At 55.4% G+C, this 21314-nt stretch overlaps 2 long non-coding RNA genes across 5 annotated transcripts; both read left to right on the plus strand.

The window, feature by feature from the left end:
- Positions 1 to 1721: 1721 nt before the first annotated feature.
- On the plus strand, positions 1722 to 4168 carry LOC129785266 (uncharacterized). 3 transcript variants are annotated; one of them, XR_008749050.1, is made up of 4 exons: positions 1722 to 1736; positions 1828 to 2003; positions 2524 to 2655; positions 4025 to 4168. It is a non-coding gene; the product is annotated as an uncharacterized LOC129785266 (long non-coding RNA). The 3 variants fall into 3 exon arrangements; XR_008749049.1 differs by lacking the exon at positions 1722 to 1736 and having other exon boundaries at positions 1750 to 2003; XR_008749051.1 differs by lacking the exon at positions 1722 to 1736 and having other exon boundaries at positions 1750 to 1864.
- A 10645-nt stretch (positions 4169 to 14813) lies between these two features.
- On the plus strand, positions 14814 to 17837 carry LOC129785267 (uncharacterized). Of its 2 annotated transcripts, none has more exons than XR_008749052.1 (5): positions 14814 to 14887; positions 15772 to 16473; positions 16578 to 16753; positions 16997 to 17145; positions 17650 to 17837. It is a non-coding gene; the product is annotated as an uncharacterized LOC129785267 (long non-coding RNA). The 2 variants fall into 2 exon arrangements; XR_008749053.1 differs by having other exon boundaries at positions 15772 to 16406; positions 17650 to 17836.
- Positions 17838 to 21314: the final 3477 nt, after the last annotated feature.

Below are 21314 nucleotides of genomic sequence, written 5' to 3' on the forward strand. Positions count from 1 at the left end.
AGATGGCAGCAGCGCTCCAACAATCGGGCAGCGCATGCGCAGAAACGACGTGACGCCAAAGGGGCGGGGCTTCCGGCCTCGTACGTATGGGCTACGCATACGGCCCCGGAAGGTGGGTTCATTTCCGGCCCGCGCGGCGCGCTGGAGTGGCTGTGGAGGTGCGGAGCCTTCGCCGGGAGCCTGGAAGAGTTTCGGGCCGGGACGTGCGGCGGCGCGGTGGGTGAGCGCTCGGGCTGAGGGCGGGCGGGGGCCGGCGGGCAGCGGCCGAGTCGGGGGGATGTGGCGGCCCGGCGCTCGGCCGCGGCAGGGAGCGCCTGGTGCCGGCGGCGGGCGGGCTGAGGCAGGCGGGCGGCCCGGCCCCGGCACCGGCGGGGCTGCCGCCGGTTCTCGTCTCCCCGGCAGGGACGGTGGTCAGCGGGCTCCTCACGGGGCTGCCCTTTTCTGGGTGGGTGGGTGTTTGTTTTTTTTTTTTTTTTCTCTCGGAGCCGCGCCGGTACCTCGGCGAGGAGCGGTGGCGGGGCCGCCCCGGTGCTCGCTTGTGGCGGCGGCGCCCGGGAGAGAGGGGTCGGCCCGCGCCGCCCCGCCGCCCACCGCCGCCGCCTCCGGGCTGCCCGGGCAAGCCGCCGCAGCTCTGCGCGGGGCTTTGTCTTTCCCCCAGCCGCTGGCCTGAGCCGTGGCAGCCGGCTGGGGCTGCCGGCCCCCGCGGGCCGCAGAGGCTGCCTTGGGGCCTGCGGTAACGCTGTCGCGGGGGGGGGTGGCTCAGGAGCCTCTTCCCGCCCCTGGGAGCGGGCAAAGGCAAGAAAAGAAAGCCGGTAGCAGAATCCCCAGCCGTCGCCCCCGACTGCTGATTTCTCCGCAAGCGTTTAACCACCGGGATGGGCTGGGAGGCAGCAGCTACTCAGGTGTCTGGCTGATCTTGTATCGTGACAGTCAGCTCCGGGTCCGGAGCAGCCGAGGGGAAGAGGCCTTTTGATTTGCTTCCCAGTGAAACGGGGGTCTTTTGTTTTTCCTTTGTCCTTAGGTTCGTCTGGAATTGTACATTGACAAATCAAGGGGAGCGGAACCGAAGGTCAGTTGAGATGTTACTTTTCCCCGTGTGCCTTGTGCTTGTGAGTCGGACTGCTGACTACGGAGGGATAACCTTTGTACTTGCCGAGGGCCCGCGAGGCTCCGTGTGCCCGCTGCTTCCGAGTGCTGCGCTGCGGCTCGGGCAACGGCCGGGGAGGAATTGTCGATCCCTCGTGGTTACGCAGCCAGGCCTGCTAGGCGCTTGAAGCAGCGCGTCCGGTCGGGCAGTATTATTTTTCTAGATTGTAAATGAGCCCGAGGTATAAACCCACTTACGTTTCTGTATGGCGGTGTACTTTGTGAGAGAGCTCAGATGTACTGATGGAGCTGGCACAGAGTTCCCTTGGGACTCCAGATTTGACTGTCTTGTTGAAAGGCTCCAGAGCCTGCTTTGAAAGTCGCTTGACAAAGCACAGCTTTGCCGTGATTTTTATACTGGAATTCCGACTGTAATGCCAATGCCACGTGTTAGCCTTTCTCCAGCAGCTATTAAAAGCAGAATGAGCGTTAAGAATCTGATTACCTTTGAACTAAATTCAAAAACAAAGCTGCGTGGTGAAGCGACTGGAAGCGTCCTGCCAGTCTGACGTGGGTATCGCTGCCGTGCGTGTTTTCTGCCTGTCTACTGATCGCTCCTGCCTCTTGTTCTGCTGTGGTAATTCCTTTGGGTAAGGCGTTGGGCTCTGACTGAAGTGCATCCTGACTTCCTCCTGACCCCTGCGAGATGTTATCGGTGTTTGCCTTCCTCCCCTTTCACAGGGCCTCGGCTGTTGCGTGCAGAGAAGCTGTCAGCCTTGTGAGAGAGCATGCAGCCGGCAAGCGCGTCGTGGTGCTTCGGTACCGAGCTGATACCACAGGCGTCCGTCTTTTGTTTGCAAAAAGGGATCGCGAGGAAAGGTGCTGACGTTGGAGGGGGAAAGGTGGCGGGAGAACAGGTAGGAGGCAGCTTTCAACCGGTTTTAGGCTTAACTCCTGTGTTCCTGAGCAAGGTTCTGGGCTTCGAGGGGTTTGCTTTTGGCTTTTTGCCTTCAGCGCGTCCTCCGTCACCGCTGTCGGCGTGCGCTGAGCTGCTGCTTAGGGAACTGTGGTGATACAGACTGTGTGCGTGCCAACCGTCCTCCAGGCTATAGCTGTATTCTACCCTAAAAAAAGCTTTCCGTAATACTATGCTTCCGTTAGGACGCAATTTTCTCGAGTTCCCCCCACCTCAGGGTGATTTTCCCACACCCCTAACCCCAACCCCTAAGCCCACCTGCAACACCCCATTTTCTCCTAGGCTTTTAGGAGTGGCCTGAGAGGTGCTTGCAGGGTATTCCATTTTGCCTTAGACAGCTTAGGAGACCAACCACATGCCTGGAGATCTGTATCTATCCTTAGGCTCCTAGTGGGATTCACACAAAACCAGTATGTGTGGGCACATTCTCCTAGCTGCTCGGTGTCTTTTTGCTGTTGCAGAGGTGATTTCCAGGCGGAGCTGACCAGTGGGGTTCTCTGGCTGAGGGGAAGACCAGCAGTCAGCTGGTGGATGTGCTTCTGGAAGAAATAGCAACGGGAGCTCTAAGAGAGGGAAATGGCTTCCCTGCATGGGTATGTGGAAGCTTTCTTCACTGCTTGTTTCCACTGAGATTAATTGGTAATAAATACCCATTAGGAAGGTGGGAGAATTACTTTCGTGGCCGGTGTCTTCAATATTCACCTTCTTCTTAGTGTAAACACTGAAAACTTTAAAGCCAGGGAAACTCAGGTGCACTAGAAAAGCTGAAACGGTGAGCGTACTGAAGACATAGCTGAAGTAGCCACACTTGACAATGATGCCACGTGAACCACCGGACATGCAGGTATTTCTAGTGGGCTCGAGCCCCTGCTAATGCTGCGCTATATGGCCAAGCCAAAGTAACAGCTTCCTGCTGCTGAAAAGCCTCATCCTCCTCCCCTCTCCCTGCCCCGGTACTGGTGGCCGTGACCGGGAAGTGTCCAGCAGAGCAGTATTTGGGTTTTCCCGGGTTACTTCTCTGCTGACGAGATTAATGCAGACAAGCGCCAGAATGACTAAGTAGCAAGACTACATTGTAAGGAATGACTGCTTCTTGTGGCATGAGGAAGTTCATTCAACTCACAATGTCCCATTGCACCGTACCCCAGCACATGGGGGAAGCAGGCAATGATACAGGGACAAGGAAGCGTTGCAAGAATTCTTCACGTCATACTAAGCACGACTGTATCCAGAGGTTCTCTCTGGGATAGAGTAGCATTTCTTTGATCCTTCGACGTCTTTTCCTCAGCCTTTCCAGAAGCTTGAACCGTTTTCCCTGCCATTCCTGAAAGGTATTTCCAAGGAAGATCTTTCCTTTTCTGGTTTTGTTGGGCAGAACCTCTCAGAGAGTCCCATTTTTTTTCCACCCTGGAGCACTCGAGACAAGTTGCAAAGGTGCTGACAGTTGTGTTTTGTAGTACTGCGAGACCCACACAAAAGACCTATCCCTAATATAATCCCTAAATCCCTAAAACAAATGTAATCCTTAATTAAATCTCTAATCCCTAAAACTTAAGTAACGTCAGTTTAATTCTTTGAATAAGGATAAGTAGTCAATGAGGTCTTCAGTGCTGTACCTGCTTGCATCAACTAGTTCTTGGATTGGCTCTTTCCTTTTCAGGAGAATGGGATTAAATTAGGGATTAAATTAGTTTTATAAGACTAGCTAGGTTTATCAGACTTACAAAGCTGGAGTGCCCACCACAAGCTCTAACACCTGAAGGCCCTCTGCAGACAATGGCAGTGCAAGCTTGTGCCTTTTCTGTGATGGGAGTTTTTCCCATATTCTTTCTCTCTATTTCCACTTTTCACATGGAAATTCCATTTCTAGGAGAGCCGCGTTATTTTCGTGCACATTGAGAGGCAGCTCTAATGCAGACCGGAACACATGTTCCGTGCTAACACAGCTGTAATTTCTTTCAGGAGGAGGAGGGGAGCGCTGAAGCTTTCGTGGCCAAGCCCCGGAGCCAGGATGTCAGGGAGAAGCAGGAGTATCTGAGCCAGCTGAAGAACAAGCTGGGAGATCTACTTGTAAGTATGGAGGGAAGGGGCTGATGGGGACAGTAGCTCAGGACCGTGCGTGCAGAGGGAACCCCGCAGTGGACGCAGTGTGCGTGGCCAGCGCAGGCCTCCCTGCGCTACAGAGCTGTGCCCGTTGCAGTGAATGCCGAGACCTGGCTGAGCCCGGCTCTGCGGAACACTGCCAGCAGCAGTCCCCGACCCAAAGAACTTTGGCGTGGCAGACAGCGAGCAGAGATCAGTTGTACCACTAATCCCCTTTGGTACAGTGCTCCTCTGTCGCGACGGAGGGAAGACACAGTCAATCAATATGAGTGATCAGCAGACTTCGTTTATTGTACCTTACAGTCACCTTTTATGCCTTGTTATAATTAGCTCATACGTATTACAAAAGTTAAGCTCATTATTGGTGAGTTGCCTAAATATCAAGCCCATCCCTAGTTTCTCTTCTGTAGTTATCTGTTCCCACCTGCAACATTCTTTTCCCACCGAAATCTTCCGTTATTTTGTAACAAGAACAGCCAAAGACAGCGTATTTTTGCTTTACTTCAGATAAGCTGAGAGCGATGCGCATCTTTGTCCAGTCAGCTAGACTATGTTTATGTGAACTTTTTCAGCTAGCCAGTTATCCACACTCCTCAGCTCTCCAAAAATAGCAGTAAAATCCTGTACATCTTCAGACACTGGTTCTGAGGAGTGGGAAGAGCAAATAGGACTGACAACTGGTGCAAATCTGAGAAATAATTCCACCTCAAAACAAGAGGCAATTACTGCATTGAAAAAAAGTCTGGTGCCACACCGAGCACCGAGGAGAACGCCAGAGGTGGGCAGGTGCCTGTGAAGTGAAATCCTGTCCAACGTGGGCACTGGATTAGCAAGAAGTACAGTTCTGTAATAAGGGATATCAATGCACAATAGAGTGAAATTAAGGTCTTCCCAGGTTATCATGAATCTAAGATTTCTTAACTTCCGGTCAGTTTGACGTTTAGCATTCACCAGTCTTTATTGCACATTTGTTTAACAACGGGATGCTAGTAGAGGCAGAGATGACTGTATCAAAAGACATCTCTGCTCTGCATTTCGGGCAACATGGATTCTCAGTGTGACACAAGTAAGTAAATGTTCTTTTCACATACCACAACGTAATGGTGACTGTGTTGTTTTGGAACAGAGAGGGGAAGGCAGATGATCTGAAGACTGCTTTCTGTGCGATTGATCCCGGTATCGACGATCAGACGCTAGATACCTACATTGACCTGCCGGATCAAGAAGATGTGCCTGTGGAAACTGCACTCGAGAGGCTGCTTGCTGGATATGCGAGACGAGTAGGGCCCTCGCCCTGGGAGGGAAGCACGACAGGCTTCGGAGGGGAGGAAGGAGACTTCCAATAATAAGAATAAATGGACTGTTTGATCTACGGGTTTGGGTGCCAAGCCTAGAGTTGGAGTTACTGCGTTAAATACTTCTTCCCATTGCATATGGAGGTACAGCTCGTAAGAGCTGAGTGGGTGGGCTAGCTTGAGCTATCGGAAGCGCTTTCATCTTAAGCAGCACAGCACTCCGAGACAATTTTACAGCCTCTGCAGAGTCATTGTAGCTCAGCAAGACCTGTGGTGGGAGGCTGCCTGATCCCCAGACAGAGGCTTCACACCCCCGGGGCGCCGAGGCACTTCAGGGTGTCAGGCGCTCTGCTTGGTGACACAAGAGCTGTGCTCCACAGCCATTGCTGGAACCTGAGAAGCCACCGTCAGGCTCCAGGCTGCAGCGTGGCTGCTTTGGCCCTTGGCCCTTACAGTCCCTTGTCTCAAAGAAAGAGGGTTTCAAAGATTCCTTTGCAAAATAAGGTGCCGGTTGCAAGCAAAAGGTGAGGTCAGCCCACACGAAGTCTGCTATCGTGTCTGTCCCCGAGGAGACTTTTGTCTTGGTGTGGCTGCTGTTGTCCAGTATGAAATCACTCAACAGACGTTCAAGTGCTGCCCCACGAGTAGATTTAACCAAACTCTGAGCTGCAAAAGTCATCCCAGCATAGAAAACCTGAAATCAGTCCCTTGCGTCGAGGAAGGCACCACGTGCCCGTTGGTAACTTTACTCAGTCGTCTCTACTCTTGGTGTCCGCTTTGCCCTGCACATAGCCCTCTCTAGGGAGGGGAGGGAGGGTTCTGGAAACTGTAGGAAAACAGCTCTGCTGTGGTCATGCCTGAATTGCCGAGTAACTGGAGCAAACCTGAGAAGCAAAACCCTTTCTTTTTCTTGCGATGTAGGCATATGAAAAGTAGAAATGGGTAAGCTGAAACCGAAAGACACCTTCCTGATAAAGCACTAGTTTTGTAAGCTTGCCAAAACTGATTGCATTTGTAAAGTGGGAAGGCACCACAGCTGGTGTGACACAGCATGAGCCACCCAGAGGTACGAGGCCCTGGGGCTTTCTGCCTTAATACTCGAATCTGGTGCCAGGCACTTCCAACACAAGTCACAAAATAGCAGGAAAGGACCTCCACCAACCGGGCGGCTGCAGTACCCAATTATATTTCGCTAGATGGCAGCAGCGCTCCACCAACAGGGCCGGCTGCAGTGCCCAGTTATATTTCGCTAGATGGCAGCAGCGCTCCACCCACAGGGCCGGCTGCAGTTCCCATTTATATTTTGCTAGGTGGCAGCAGCGCTCCACCAAAGGGGCCGGCTGCAGTTCCCATTTATATTTCGCTAGGTGGCAGCAGCGCTCCACCAACAGGGCCGGCTGCAGTACCCAAATATATTTCGCTAGAGGGCAGCAGAGATCCACCAACAGGGCCGGCTGCAGTACCCTTTTATATTTCGCTAGATGGCAGCAGCGCTCCACCAAAAGGGCCGGCTGCAGTACCTATTTTTATTTCGCTAGGTGGCAGCAGCGCTCCACCAACAGGGCCGGCTGCAGTACCCATTTTTATTTCGCTAGGTGGCAGCAGCGCTGCACCAACAGGGCCGGCTGCAGTACCCAATTAAGTTTCGCTAGGTGGCAGCAGCGCTCCACCAACCGGGTGGCTGCAGTACCCAAATATATTTCGCTAGGTGGCAGCAGCGATCCACCAACAGGCCCGGCTGCAGTACCCATTTTTATTTCGCTAGGTGGCAGCAGCGCTGCACCAACCGGGCCGGCTGCAGTACCCAATTATATTTCGCTAGATGGCAGCAGCGCTCCACCAACCGGGCCGGCTGCAGTACCCATTTTTATTTCGCTAGATGGCAGCAGCGCTCCACCAACAGGGCCGGCTGCAGTACCCAAATATATTTCGCTAGATGGCAGCAGCGATCCACCAACCGGGCCGGTTGCAGTACCCAAATATATTTCGCTAGGTGGCAGCAGCGCTCCACCAACCGGGCCGGCTGCAGTACCCAAATATATTTCGCTAGATGGCAGCAGCGCTCCAACAACAGGGCCGGTTGCAGTACCCATTTATATTTCGCTAGGTGGCAGCAGCGCTCCACCAAAGGGGCCGGCTGCAGTTCCCATTTATATTTCGCTAGGTGGCAGCAGCGCTCCACCAACAGGGCCGGCTGCAGTACCCAAATATATTTCGCTAGAGGGCAGCAGAGATCCACCAACCGGGCCGGCTGCAGTACCCATTTTTATTTCGCTAGATGGCAGCAGCGCTCCACCAACAGGGCCGGCTGCAGTACCCATTTTTATTTCGCTAGGTGGCAGCAGCGCTCCACCAACAGGGCCGGCTGCAGTACCCATTTTTATTTCGCTAGGTGGCAGCAGCGCTGCACCAACCGGGCCGGCTGCAGTACCCAATTAAGTTTCGCTAGGTGGCAGCAGCGCTCCACCAACCGGGCCGGCTGCAGGACCCATTTTTATTTCGCTAGATGGCAGCAGCGCTCCACCAACAGGGCCGGCTGCAGTACCCAAATATATTTCGCTAGATGGCAGCAGCGCTCCAACAATCGGGCAGCGCATGCGCAGAAACGACGTGACGCCAAAGGGGCGGGGCTTCCGGCCTCGTACGTATGGGCTACGCATACGGCCCCGGAAGGTGGGTTCATTTCCGGCCCGCGCGGCGCGCTGGAGTGGCTGTGGAGGTGCGGAGCCTTCGCCGGGAGCCTGGAAGAGTTTCGGGCCGGGACGTGCGGCGGCGCGGTGGGTGAGCGCTCGGGCTGAGGGCGGGCGGGGGCCGGCGGGCAGCGGCCGAGTGGGGGGGATGTGGCGGCCCGGCGCTCGGCCGCGGCAGGGAGCGCCTGGTGCCGGCGGCGGGCGGGCTGAGGCAGGCGGGCGGCCCGGCCCGGCACCGGCGGGGCTGCCGCCGGTTCTCGTCTCCCCGGCAGGGACGGTGGTCAGCGGGCTTCTCACGGGGCTGCCTTTTTTTGGTTGTGGTTTTTTTTTTTGTTGTATCTCGGAGCTGCGCCGCTACCTCGGCGAGGAGCGGCGGCCGGGCGGCCCCGGTGCTCGGTTGTGGCGGCGGGGCCCGGGAGAGGGGTCGGCCCGCAGCGCCTTGCCGCCCACCCGCCGCCTCTGGGCTGCCCGGGCAGCCGCCGCAGCCCTGCGCGGGGCTTTGTCTTTCCCCCAGCCGCTGGCCTGAGCCGTGGCAGCCGGCTGGGGCTGCCGGCCCCCGCGGGCCGCAGAGGCTGCCTTGGGGCCTGTGGTAACGCTGTCGCGGGGGGGGGTGGCTCAGGAGCCTCTTCCCGCCCCTGGGAGCGGGCCAGAGAAAGAAAAGAAAGCCGGTAGCGGAATCCCCAGCCGTCGCCCCCGACTGCTGATTTCTCCGCAAGCGTTTAACTACCGGGGAGGGCTGGGAGGCAGCAGCAGCTCAGGTGTCTGGCTGATCTTGTGTCGTGACAGTCAGCTCCGGGGCCGGAGCAGCCGAGGGGAAGAGGCCTTTTGATTTGCTTCCCAGTGAAACGGGGCTCTTTTGTTTTTCCTTTGTCCCTAGGTTCGTCTGGAATTGTACATTGACAAATCAAGGGGAGCGGAACCGAAGGTCAGTTGAGATGTTACTTTTCCCCGTGTGCCTTGTGCTTGTGAGTCGGACTGCTGACTACGGAGGGATAACCTTTGTACTTGCCGAGGGCCCGCGAGGCTCCGTGTGCCCGCTGCTTCCGAGTGCTGCGCTGCGGCTCGGGCAACGGCCGGGGAGGAATTGTCGATCCCTCGTGGTTACGCAGCCAGGCCTGCTAGGCGCTTGAAGCAGCGCGTCCGGTCGGGCAGTATTATTTTTCTAGATTGTAAATGAGCCCGAGGTATAAACCCACTTACGTTTCTGTATGGCGGTGTACTTTGTGAGAGAGCTCAGATGTACTGATGGAGCTGGCACAGAGTTCCCTTGGGACTCCAGATTTGACTGTCTTGTTGAAAGGCTCCAGAGCCTGCTTTGAAAGTCGCTTGACAAAGCACAGCTTTGCCGTGATTTTTATACTGGAATTCCGACTGTAATGCCAATGCCACGTGTTAGCCTTTCTCCAGCAGCTATTAAAAGCAGAATGAGCGTTAAGAATCTGATTACCTTTTAACTAAATTCAAAACAAAGCTGCGTGGTGAAGCGACTGGAAGCGTCCTGCCAGTCTGACGTGGGTATCGCTGCCGTGCGTGTTTTCTGCCTGTCTACTGATCGCTCCTGCCTCTTGTTCTGCTGTGGTAATTCCTTTGGGTAAGGCGTTGGGCTCTGACTGAAGTGCATCCTGACTTCCTCCTGACCCCTGCGAGATGTTATCGGTGTTTGCCTTCCTCCCCTTTCACAGGGCCTCGGCTGTTGCGTGCAGAGAAGCTGTCAGCCTTGTGAGAGAGCATGCAGCCGGCAAGCGCGTCGTGGTGCTTCGGTACCGAGCTGATACCGCAGGCGTCCGTCTTTTGTTTGCGAAAAGGGATCGCGAGGAAAGGTGCTGACATAGGAGGGGGAGAGGTGGCGGGGGAACAGGTAGGAGGCAGCTTTCAACCGGTTTTAGGCTTAACTCCTGTGTTCCTGAGCAAGGTTCTGGGCTTCGAGGGGTTTGCTTTTGGCTTTTTGCCTTCAGCGCGTCCTCCGTCACCGCTGTCGGCGTGCGCTGAGCTGCTGCTTAGGGAACTGTGGTGATACAGACTGTGTGCGTGCCAACCGTCCTCCAGGCTATAGCTGTATTCTACCCTAAAAAAAGCTTTCCGTAATACTATGCTTCCGTTAGGACGCAATTTTCTCGAGTTCCCCCCACCTCGGTGATTTTCCCACACCCCTAACCCCAACCCCTAAGCCCACCTGCAACACCCCATTTTCTCCTAGGCTTTTAGGAGTGGCCTGAGAGGTGCTTGCAGGGTATTCCATTTTGCCTTAGACAGCTTAGGAGACCAACCACATGCCTGGAGATCTGTATCTATCCTTAGGCTCCTAGTGGGATTCACACAAAACCAGTATGTGTGGGCACATTCTCCTAGCTGCTCGGTGTCTTTTTGCTGTTGCAGAGGTGATTTCCAGGCGGAGCTGACCAGTGGGGTTCTCTGGCTGAGGGGAAGACCAGCAGTCAGCTGGTGGATGTGCTTCTGGAAGAAATAGCAACGGGAGCTCTAAGAGAGGGAAATGGCTTCCCTGCATGGGTATGTGGAAGCTTTCTTCACTGCTTGTTTCCACTGAGATTAATTGGTAATAAATACCCATTAGGAAGGTGGGAGAATTACTTTCGTGGCCGGTGTCTTCAATATTCACCTTCTTCTTAGTGTAAACACTGAAAACTTTAAAGCCAGGGAAACTCAGGTGCACTAGAAAAGCTGAAACGGTGAGCGTACTGAAGACATAGCTGAAGTAGCCACACTTGACAATGATGCCACGTGAACCACCGGACATGCAGGTATTTCTAGTGGGCTCGAGCCCCTGCTAATGCTGCGCTATATGGCCAAGCCAAAGTAACAGCTTCCTGCTGCTGAAAAGCCTCATCCTCCTCCCCTCTCCCTGCCCCGGTACTGGTGGCCGTGACCGGGAAGTGTCCAGCAGAGCAGTATTTGGGTTTTCCCGGGTTACTTCTCTGCTGACGAGATTAATGCAGACAAGCGCCAGAATGACTAAGTAGCAAGACTACATTGTAAGGAATGACTGCTTCTTGTGGCATGAGGAAGTTCATTCAACTCACAATGTCCCATTGCACCGTACCCCAGCACATGGGGGAAGCAGGCAATGATACAGGGACAAGGAAGCGTTGCAAGAATTCTTCACGTCATACTAAGCACGACTGTATCCAGAGGTTCTCTCTGGGATAGAGTAGCATTTCTTTGATCCTTCGACGTCTTTTCCTCAGCCTTTCCAGAAGCTTGAACCGTTTTCCCTGCCATTCCTGAAAGGTATTTCCAAGGAAGATCTTTCCTTTTCTGGTTTTGTTGGGCAGAACCTCTCAGAGAGTCCCATTTTTTTTCCACCCTGGAGCACTCGAGACAAGTTGCAAAGGTGCTGACAGATGTGTTTTGTAGTACTGCGAGACCCACACAAAAGACCTATCCCTAATATAATCCCTAAATCCCTAAAACAAATGTAATCCTTAATTAAATCTCTAATCCCTAAAACTTAAGTAACGTCAGTGTAATTCTTTGAATAAGGATAAGTTGTCAATGCGGTCTTCAGTGCTGTACCTGCTTGCATCAACTAGTTCTTGGATTGGCTCTTTCCTTTTCAGGAGAATGGGATTAAATTAGGGATTAAATTAGTTTTATAAGACTAGCTAGGTTTATCAGACTTACAAAGCTGGAGTGCCCACCACAAGCTCTAACACCTGAAGGCCCTCTGCAGACAATGGCAGTGCAAGCTTGTGCCTTTTCTGTGATGGGAGTTTTTCCCATATTCTTTCTCTCTATTTCCACTTTTCACATGGAAATTCCATTTCTAGGAGAGCCGCGTTATTTTCGTGCACATTGAGAGGCAGCTCTAATGCAGACCGGGACACATGTTCCGTGCTAACACAGCTGTAATTTCTTTCAGAAGGAGGAGGGGAGCGCTGAAGCTTTCGTGGCCAAGCCCCGGAGCCAGGATGTCAGGGAGAAGCAGGAGTATCTGAGCCAGCTGAAGAACAAGCTGGGAGATCTACTGTAAGTATGGAGGGAAGGGGCTGATGGGGACAGTAGCTCAGGACCGTGCGTGCAGAGGGAACCCCGCAGTGGACGCAGTGTGCGTGGCCAGCGCAGGCCTCCCTGCGCTACAGAGCTGTGCCCGTTGCAGTGAATGCCGAGACCTGGCTGAGCCCGGCTCTGCGGAACACTGCCAGCAGCAGTCCCCGACCCAAAGAACTTTGGCGTGGCAGACAGCGAGCAGAGATCAGTTGTACCACTAATCCCCTTTGGTACAGTGCTCCTCTGTCGCGACGGAGGGAAGACACAGTCAATCAATATGAGTGATCAGCAGACTTCGTTTATTGTACCTTACAGTCACCTTTTATGCCTTGTTATAATTAGCTCATACGTATTACAAAAGTTAAGCTCATTATTGGTGAGTTGCCTAAATATCCAGCCCACCCCTAGTTTCTCTTCTGTAGTTATCTGTTCCCACCTGCAACATTCTTTTCCCACCGAAATCTTCCTGTTATTGTGTAACAAGAACAGCCAAAGACAGCGTATTTTTGCTTTACTTCAGATAAGCTGAGAGCGATGCGCATCTTTGTCCAGTCAGCTAGACTATGTTTATGTGAACTTTTTCAGCTAGCCAGTTATCCACACTCCTCAGCTCTCCAAAAATAGCAGTAAAATCCTGTACATCTTCAGACACTGGTTCTGAGGAGTGGGAAGAGCAAATAGGACTGACAACTGGTGCAAATCTGAGAAATAATTCCACCTCAAAACAAGAGGCAATTACTGCATTGAAAAAAAGTCTGGTGCCACACCGAGCACCGAGGAGAACGCCAGAGGTGGGCAGGTGCCTGTGAAGTGAAATCCTGTCCAACGTGGGCACTGGATTAGCAAGAAGTACAGTTCTGTAATAAGGGATATCAATGCACAATAGAGTGAAATTAAGGTCTTCCCAGGTTATCATGAATCTAAGATTTCTTAACTTCCGGTCAGTTTGACGTTTAGCATTCACCAGTCTTTATTGCACATTTGTTTAACAACGGGATGCTAGTAGAGGCAGAGATGACTGTATCAAAAGACATCTCTGCTCTGCATTTCGGGCAACATGGATTCTCAGTGTGACACAAGTAAGTAAATGTTCTTTTCACATACCACAACGTAATGGTGACTGTGTTGTTTTGGAACAGAGAGGGGAAGGCAGATGATCTGAAGACTGCTTTCTGTGCGATTGATCCCGGTATCGACGATCAGACGCTAGATACCTACATTGACCTGCCGGATCAAGAAGATGTGCCTGTGGAAACTGCACTCGAGAGGCTGCTTGCTGGATATGCGAGACGAGTAGGGCCCTCGCCCAGGGAGGGAAGCACGACAGGCTTCGGAGGGGAGGAAGGAGACTTCCAATAATAAGAATAAATGGACTGTTTGATCTACGGGTTTGGGTGCCAAGCCGAGAGTTGGAGTTACTGCGTTAAATACTTCTTCCCATTGCATATGGAGGTACAGCTCGTAAGAGCTGAGTGGGTGGGCTAGCTTGAGCTATCGGAAGCGCTTTCATCTTAAGCAGCACAGCACTCCGAGACAATTTTACAGCCTCTGCAGAGTCATTGTAGCTCAGCAAGACCTGTGGTGGGAGGCTGCCTGATCCCCAGACAGAGGCTTCACACCCCCGGGGCGCCGAGGCACTTCAGGGTGTCAGGCGCTCTGCTTGGTGACACAAGAGCTGTGCTCCACAGCCATTGCTGGAACCTGAGAAGCCACCGTCAGGCTCCAGGCTGCAGCGTGGCTGCTTTGGCCCTTGGCCCTTACAGTCCCTTGTCTCAAAGAAAGAGGGTTTCAAAGATTCCTTTGCAAAATAAGGTGCCGGTTGCAAGCAAAAGGTGAGGTCAGCCCACACGAAGTCTACTATCGTTTCTGTCCCCGAGGAGACTTTTGTCTTGGTGTGGCTGCGGTTGTCCAGTATGAAATCACTCAACAGACGTTCAAGTGCTGCCCCACGAGTAGATTTAACCAAACTCTGAGCTGCAAAAGTCATCCCAGCATAGAAAACCTGAAATCAGTCCCTTGCTTCGAGGAAGGCACCACGTGCCCTTTGGTAACTTTACTCAGTCGTCCCTACTCATAGTGTCCGCTTTGCCCTGCACATAGCCCTCTCTAGGGAGGGGAGGGAGGATTCTGGAAACAAAAAAGACTGTAGGAAAACAGCTCTGCTGTGGTCATGCCTGAATTGCCGAGTAACTGGAGCAAACCTGAGAAGCAAAACCCTTTCTTTTTCTTGCGATGTAGGCATTTGAAAAGTAGAAAGGGGTAAGCTGAAATTCAAAGATACCTTCCTGATAAAGCACTAGTTTTGTAAACTTGCCAAAACTGATTGCATTTGTAAAGCAGGAAGGCACCATAGCTGGTGTGACACAGCATGAGCCACCCAGAGGTACGAGGCCCTGGGGCTTTCTGCCTTAATACTCGAACCTGGTGCCAGGCACTTCCAACACAAGACACAAAATAGCAGGAAAGGACCTCCACCAACCGGGCGGCTGCAGTACCCAATTATATTTCGCTAGATGGCAGCAGCGCTCCACCAACAGGGCCGGCTGCAGTACCCATTTTTATTTCGCTAGATGGCAGCAGCGCTCCAACAATCGGGCGGCGCATGCGCAGAAGCGGCTTTGACCCCCTAGGGGCGGGGCTTCCGGCCTCGTGCGTAGGGGCAGATGACGCATCCGGCCCGGGAAAGGCGGGTTCACTTCCGGCCCGCGCGGCGCGCTGGAGCGGTCGTGGAGGTGCGGAGCCTTCGCCGGGAGCCCGGGAGACTTTCGGGCCGGGACGTGCGGCGGCGCGCTCGGGCTGAAGGGCGGCGGAGGGCCGGCGGGCAGCGGCCCGGTCGGGGGGGATGTGGCGGCCCGGCGCTCGGCCGCGGCAGGGAGCGCCTGGTGCCGGCGGCGGGCGGGCTGAGGCAGGCGGGCGGCCCGGCCCGGCACCGGCGGGGCTGCCGCCGGTTCTCGTCTCCCCGCCAGGGACGGTGGTCAGCGGGCTCCTCACGGGGCTGCCCTTTTCTGGGTGGGTGGTTTTTTGTTTTTTTGTTTGTTTTTTTTTTTTTTTTTTTCTCTCGGAGCCGCGCCGCTACCTCGGCGAGGAGCGGCGGCGGGGCGGCCCCGGTGCTCGCTTGTGGCGGCGGCGCCCGGGAGAGAGGGGTCGGCCCGCGCCGCCCCGCCGCCCACCCGCCGCCGCCTCCGGGCTGCCCGGGCAGCCGCCGCAGCTCTGCGCGGGGCTTTGTCTTTCCCCCAGCCGCTGGCCTGAGCCGTGGCAGCCGGCTGGGGCTGCTGGCCCCCGCGGGCCGCAGAGAGGCTGCCTCGGGGCCTGCGGTAACGCTGTCGCGGCGGGGGGTGTGTGTGTGTGTGGCTCAGGAGCCTCTTCCCGCCCCTGGGAGCGGGCCAGAGCAAGAAAAGGCAGCCGGCAGCGGAATCCCCAGCCGTCGCCCCCGACTGCTGCTTTCTCCGCAAGCCTTTTAACTGCCGGGGAGGGCTGGGAGGCAGCAGCAGCTCAGGTGTCTGGCTGGTCTTGTGTCGTGACAGTCAGCTCCGGGGCCGGAGCAGCCGAGGGGAAGAGGCCTTTTGGTTTGCTTCCCCGCGAAACCGGGGCCTTTTGTTTTCCCTTTTGTCCCTAGGTTCGTCCGGAAGCGTCCGTCGACAAGTCAAGGGGAGCGGAACCGAAGGTCGCTCGAGATGTTACTTCACCACGCGTGCCTCGTGCTTGCGAGTCGGACTGCTGACTACGGAGGGATCACTTTTGTAGCCGCCGAGGGCCCGCGAGGCTCCGTGTGCCCGCCGCTTCCGAGTGCTGCGCTGCGGCTCGGGCAACGGCCGGGGAGGAATTGTCGGTCCCTCCTGGTAACGCAGCCGGGCCTGCTAGGCGCTTAAAGCAGCGCGTCCGGCCGGGCGGTATTGTTTTCCGAGGCTGTAAAGGAGCCCGAGGTATAAACCCGCTTTACGTTTCCGTACGGCGGTGCGCTTTGTCGGAGAGCTCGGCCGTACTGACGGAGCTGGCACAGGGTTCCCGCGGGACTCCGGCTTTGACCGTCTCGTGGAAAGGCTCCAGAGCCTGCTTGGGAAGCCGCTTGACAAGGCACGGCTTTGCCGTGATTTTTACGCCGGAATTCCGACGGTAACGCCGATGCCACGTGTTAGCCTTTCTCCAGCAGCTCTTCAAAGCAGAGTGAGCCTTAAGAATCGGGCTGCCTTTTAACGAAATTCGAAACAAAGCGGCGGGGTGAAGCGGCTGGAAGCGTCCTGCCAGTCTGCCGTGGGTATCGCTGCCGTGCGTGTTACCTGCCTGTCTGCCGATCGCTCCTGCCTCTTGTTGTGCCCCGGTAATTCCTCTGGGGAAGGCGTTGGGCTCTGACTGCGGCGCACCCCGACTCCCTCCTGACCCCGGCGAGACGTGATCGGTGTTTGCCTTCCTCCCCTTTCACAGGGCCTCGGCTGTTGCGTGCAGAGAAGCTGTCAGCCTTGTGAGAGAGCACGCCGCCGGCAAGCGCGTCGTGGTGCTTCGGTACCGAGCTGAGACCGCAGGCGTCCGTCTTTTGTTTGCGAAAAGGGATCGCGAGGAAAGGTGCTGACCTCGGAGGGGGAGAGGTGGCGGGGGAACAGGTAGGAGGCAGCTCTTTCAACCGGTTTTAGGCTTAACTCCTGGGTGCCTGAGCACGGTTCTGGGCTTCGGGGGGTTGGCTTTCGGCTTTTCTCCTTCAGCGCGTCCTCCGTCACCGCTGTCGGCGCGCGCTGAGCTGCGGCTCAGGGGACCGCGGCGATACAGGCCGTGTGCGTGCCAGCCGTCCTCAAGGCTAGAGCTGTATTCTGCTTGTTACCCTGATGAAAGCGTTTCTTTTTTTCTAGGGGGCGTTCCCACAAGGCAGTGGTGTGGAGCCGAAGGGGACTGCGATTGAACGGTGACGGAGCCGTTTGGACCGAGTCTTGAAGATCTCTCTGGTTTTTGTCCGAGGAAACTTCGTCTCGAGACGGTCCTATCGCTCGCTGGCAACGTGGTAGGAAGCTGCTTTGTTGATCTTGACGGCGCAGTGTGTTGGGAGTGTTAAGATTCCTCGAGAGCTCAGAAGCGAGTAGGTTGTTTCTCTAAGGGAAAGGGGAATAGGCCTGTATCGTTAAAGGAAAGACTCAGAGCGGGTTTTGTTTCTCTTAAGTACAAAGCGCCCCATCTCAAGTGATTGCAAAGTCTGAAACGATGGTTCAAAAGCAGACTTGTGCTGTTTGCAAAGCGTCTGTTGCACTGCTCAAAGACAAAAGGCGCTCACCCGAGAAAGTTTTTGGAAACCGATGTCCGATAGGCACGGGGAAAGAGCTGCAGAGGTTTACGTCTCGTCTGTCGAATTCTGTTCTCTTTCGTGCCCTTCCATTTTACAATAAAAACTTTCGTGACCTCTTTTCTCGTTCAGGCACTGTTGCTAGTGTTTTCATAAGGGGGGAAAAAAAAGCGTAAGCCTGGTCTCTGGAGTGATTTTTTTTTTTTTTCTTTTTTTCTTTTTCGCTAGACTAGTTGAATCGAGAATGTTCGCTGCCAGAACTTCATCCACCGAGATGGGAAGCCAGGCAACTTCCTAACGGGCCGTGGGCAGAGTTCCCTTCTTGATGCCGTGCCTATATAATAAACTGTGCAGTCCGTTAGCTGGACGGGCTGCAGTACCCAATTTTTTTCGCCAGGCGGCAGCACCGCGCCCCCCCAGGCGGAGTAAGGGCAGCGCATGCGCAGACGCGGCTTGACGCCGAAGGGGCGGGGCTTCCGGCCTCGTGCGTATGGCATATGACGCAATCTCGCTTTGGCGCATGCGCAGAAACGGCTTGACCCCTAGGGGCGGGGCTTCCGGCCTCCTGCGTAAGGGCATATGACGCATCCGGCCCGGGAAAGGTGGGTTCATTTCATCCACCGAGATGTGAAGCCAGGCAACTTCCTAACGGGCCGTGGGAAGAGTTCCCTTATTGATTCCATTCCTATAATGAACTGTGCAGTCTGTTAGAATCGCCTTGAGTCTTAGGGGTGGGGTTTCTGGAGACTTTTGCATATGCGCATGCGCAGAAAACTTTCTGGCAAAACTAATGGCAGCGCATGCGTAGAAGTGGCTTGACTTTAACGACCCGGCTTCGCGTCACGCCGTCGATAGAATCTTTCCCGTACGGAGGACACGCGTTCGAGCCCCGTAGTCTGATACCAATTTTTGGTCGCCAGAGGGCAGCAGCTCTCCCTCAACCGTGCGGCTGCAGTACGCAAATATTTTTCGCTAGATGGCAGCAACGCTCTACCAGTCGTGATGCTGCAGTACTCAAATATTTTCGCTAGATGGCAGCAGCGCTCCACCAACCGGGCGGCTGCAGTACCCATTTTTTTTTTTTTTTCGCTAGATGGCAGCAGCGCTCCACAAAGCGCGTGGCTGCAGTACCTAATTTTTTATGCCAGATAACAGCAGCGCTCTAGCAACCGGGCGGCTGCAGTACCCAATGTTTTTCGTCAGACGGCAGCAGCGCTCCACCGACCCTATGCTGAGCACTGGCACGGTGAGCACGGGCCGAGATCCCAGCCCAGTTTACACCACCAGACCACAGGAGCTGCTCGCTGCGGATGCAGGGTTCACATTGCTCTGCCCTTTTCCCACTCGCAGCCCAGGCATTAATACTTATTGCCTCCGTATGCAAAAGCACCCACGTGGCTCATGCTGTTAAATCCTTTCTGTATGACGCATTCCATTTTGCTGTGGGAAATAGCAATTTGCTCTGTTCGCATTTCGAAGCACGTTAGTAACAGCGATTTTAATTTATTTTTTTTTTAAATAGAAGAGATTTTGCAGGAGTGCACTTTTTGAGTTGGAAAAAACGAGTGGTGTGAATGTGTGGCTTAGGAAAAGCTCATACAAGGTTTTCCCCTGCACAAGTAAGCCATTATGAGCTGTTGCACGGTTTAACCTTTTGAACTCATAGCCGTTCCCTGTGACGGGAAAGTGAGGTGTTACCGGAATGAAGGGGTGCAGAGTACGCGGCAGGGCTGGAAGGGGGAACAAGGAAGCGGGGTCTTTCCTCCGCCTGCCTCTCCCCGCCCCCCCCTCCCCCAGGTAGCCGCTCTCGGCACAGCCCGCACCCCGCCGGTGGCCCCCGCAGAGACCCGGGGGCCGGCAGGCTCAGAGGAGCACGCGGCGGCACCGAGCCCCTGCCCGCCCCTTGGGCGGAACGGCAGCCCCAGCCCCTCCTCGGCCGGCTCCGAGCCGCGCTGCCCGGCGGGGCGGGGCCGGGGCCGGCGCGCGTGGGCGGGGCCGGCGGCGGGCCTGGCCCGGCCCCGGAAGGTGGGTTTATTTCCGGCCCGCGCGGCACCCTGGGGCAGCTGTGGCGGTGCGGGGAGTCTCCGGGAGCCTGGAAGACTTTCGGGCCGGGACGTGTGGCGGCGCGCTGGGTGAGCGGTCGGGCTGAGGGCGGCCGGGGGCTGGTGGGCGAACCTGGGCGTGACTGTCGGGCTGCGGTCGGCCGCGGGGGACGTGGTGGGTCGGCGCTCGGCCGCGGCAGGAAGCGCCGGGTGCCGGCGGCGGGTGGGCTAAGCCGGGCGGGCCGGCCCGGGATTGGCGGGGCTGTCGGCGGTTCTCGTCTCCCCGGTAGTGACGGTGGCCAGCGGGCTGCTCACGGTGCTGCCTTTTTTTTTCTCGGAGCTGCGCCGCTACCTCAGCGAGGAGGCGAGGAGCGGCGGCGGGGCGGCCCCGGTGCTCGCTTGTGGCGGCGGGGCCCGGGAGAGAGGGGTCGGCCCGCGCCGCCCCGCCGCCCACCCGCCGCCGCCTCCGGGCTGCCTGAGCAGCCGCCGCAGCCGCCGCAGCCCTGCGCGGGGCTTTGTCTTTCCCCCAGCCGCTGGCCTGAGCCGTGGCAGGCGGCTGGGGCTGCCGGCCCCCGCGGGCCGCAGAGAGGCTGCCTCGGGGCCTGCGGTAACGCTGTCGCGGGTGTGTGTGTGTGTGTGTGTGTGTGTGTGGCTCAGGAGCCTCTTCCCGCCCCTGCGAGCGGGCAAGGAAAAGAAAAGAAAGCCAGCGGTGGAATCCACACCCCTCGCCCCCACCTACTGATTTCTCTAAAAAGTATTGCAAAGGGCAAGCGTTTAACTACCGGGAAGGGTTGGGAGGCAGCAGCTCAGGTGTCTGGCTGATCTGTGTCTTGATAGTCAGCTCCTGGGCTGGAGCAGCCGAGGGAAAGAGGCCTTTTGGTTTGCTTCTGAGTGAAACAGTACTCTATTTTTTATTTCTTTTTCCTTTATACCTAGGTTCATCCAGAATTGTACGTTGACAAATCAAGGGGAGATAAATTGAAGATCAATCTAGATGTTATTTTTCCACATATGCCTTGTGCTTGTGAGTCGGACTGCTGACTGTGGAGGGATAACTTTTGTACTTGCGAGTGCTGCGCTGCGGCTCGGGCAACGGCCGGGGAGGAATTGTCGGTCCCTCGTGGTTACGCAGCCGGGCCTGCTAGGCGCTTAAACCAGCGCGTCCGGTCGGGCAGTATTATTTTTCTACATTGTAAATGAACCTGAGGTTTAAACCCACTTACATTTCTGTATGGTGTTGTACTTTGTCAGAGAGCTCAGCCGTACTGATGGAGCTGGCACAGGGTTCCCTCGGGACTCCAGATTTGGCTGTCTCGTTGAAAGGCTCCAGAGCCTGCTTTGGAAGCCACTTGACAAAGCACGGCTTTGCCGTGATTTTTATACCGGAATTCCGACTGTAACGCCAATGCCACGTGTTAGCCTTTCTCCAGCAGCTCTTAAAAGCAGAATGAGCCTTAAGAATCTGATTACCTTTTAACTAAATTAAAAAAAATAAATTGTGGGATTAAGTGACTTCAAGTCTGACTGGGTATTACTGCTGTGCATGTTATCTGCCTGTCTACCGATCGTTCCTGCCTCTTATTCTGTTGTGGTAATTCCTTTGGGTAATGCATTGGGCTCTGAATGTAGTGCATCTTGACTTTCCTCCTGACCCCCTGAGATTTTACCGGTCTTTGCCTTCCTCACGTTTCACAGGGCATGGGAAGGCCAGAGAGACTGGAAGCCTCAGCTGTTGCGTGCAGAGAAGCTGTCAGCCTTCTAAGAGAGCATGTAGCCAGCAAGCGCATCGTGGTGCTTTGGTACCGAGCTGATACCACAGGCCTCAATCTTTTTGTGAAAAGGGATCACAAG

Source organism: Falco peregrinus, chromosome 10, assembly GCF_023634155.1.
Source record: "Falco peregrinus isolate bFalPer1 chromosome 10, bFalPer1.pri, whole genome shotgun sequence".
Lineage (NCBI taxonomy): Eukaryota > Metazoa > Chordata > Aves > Falconiformes > Falconidae > Falco > Falco peregrinus.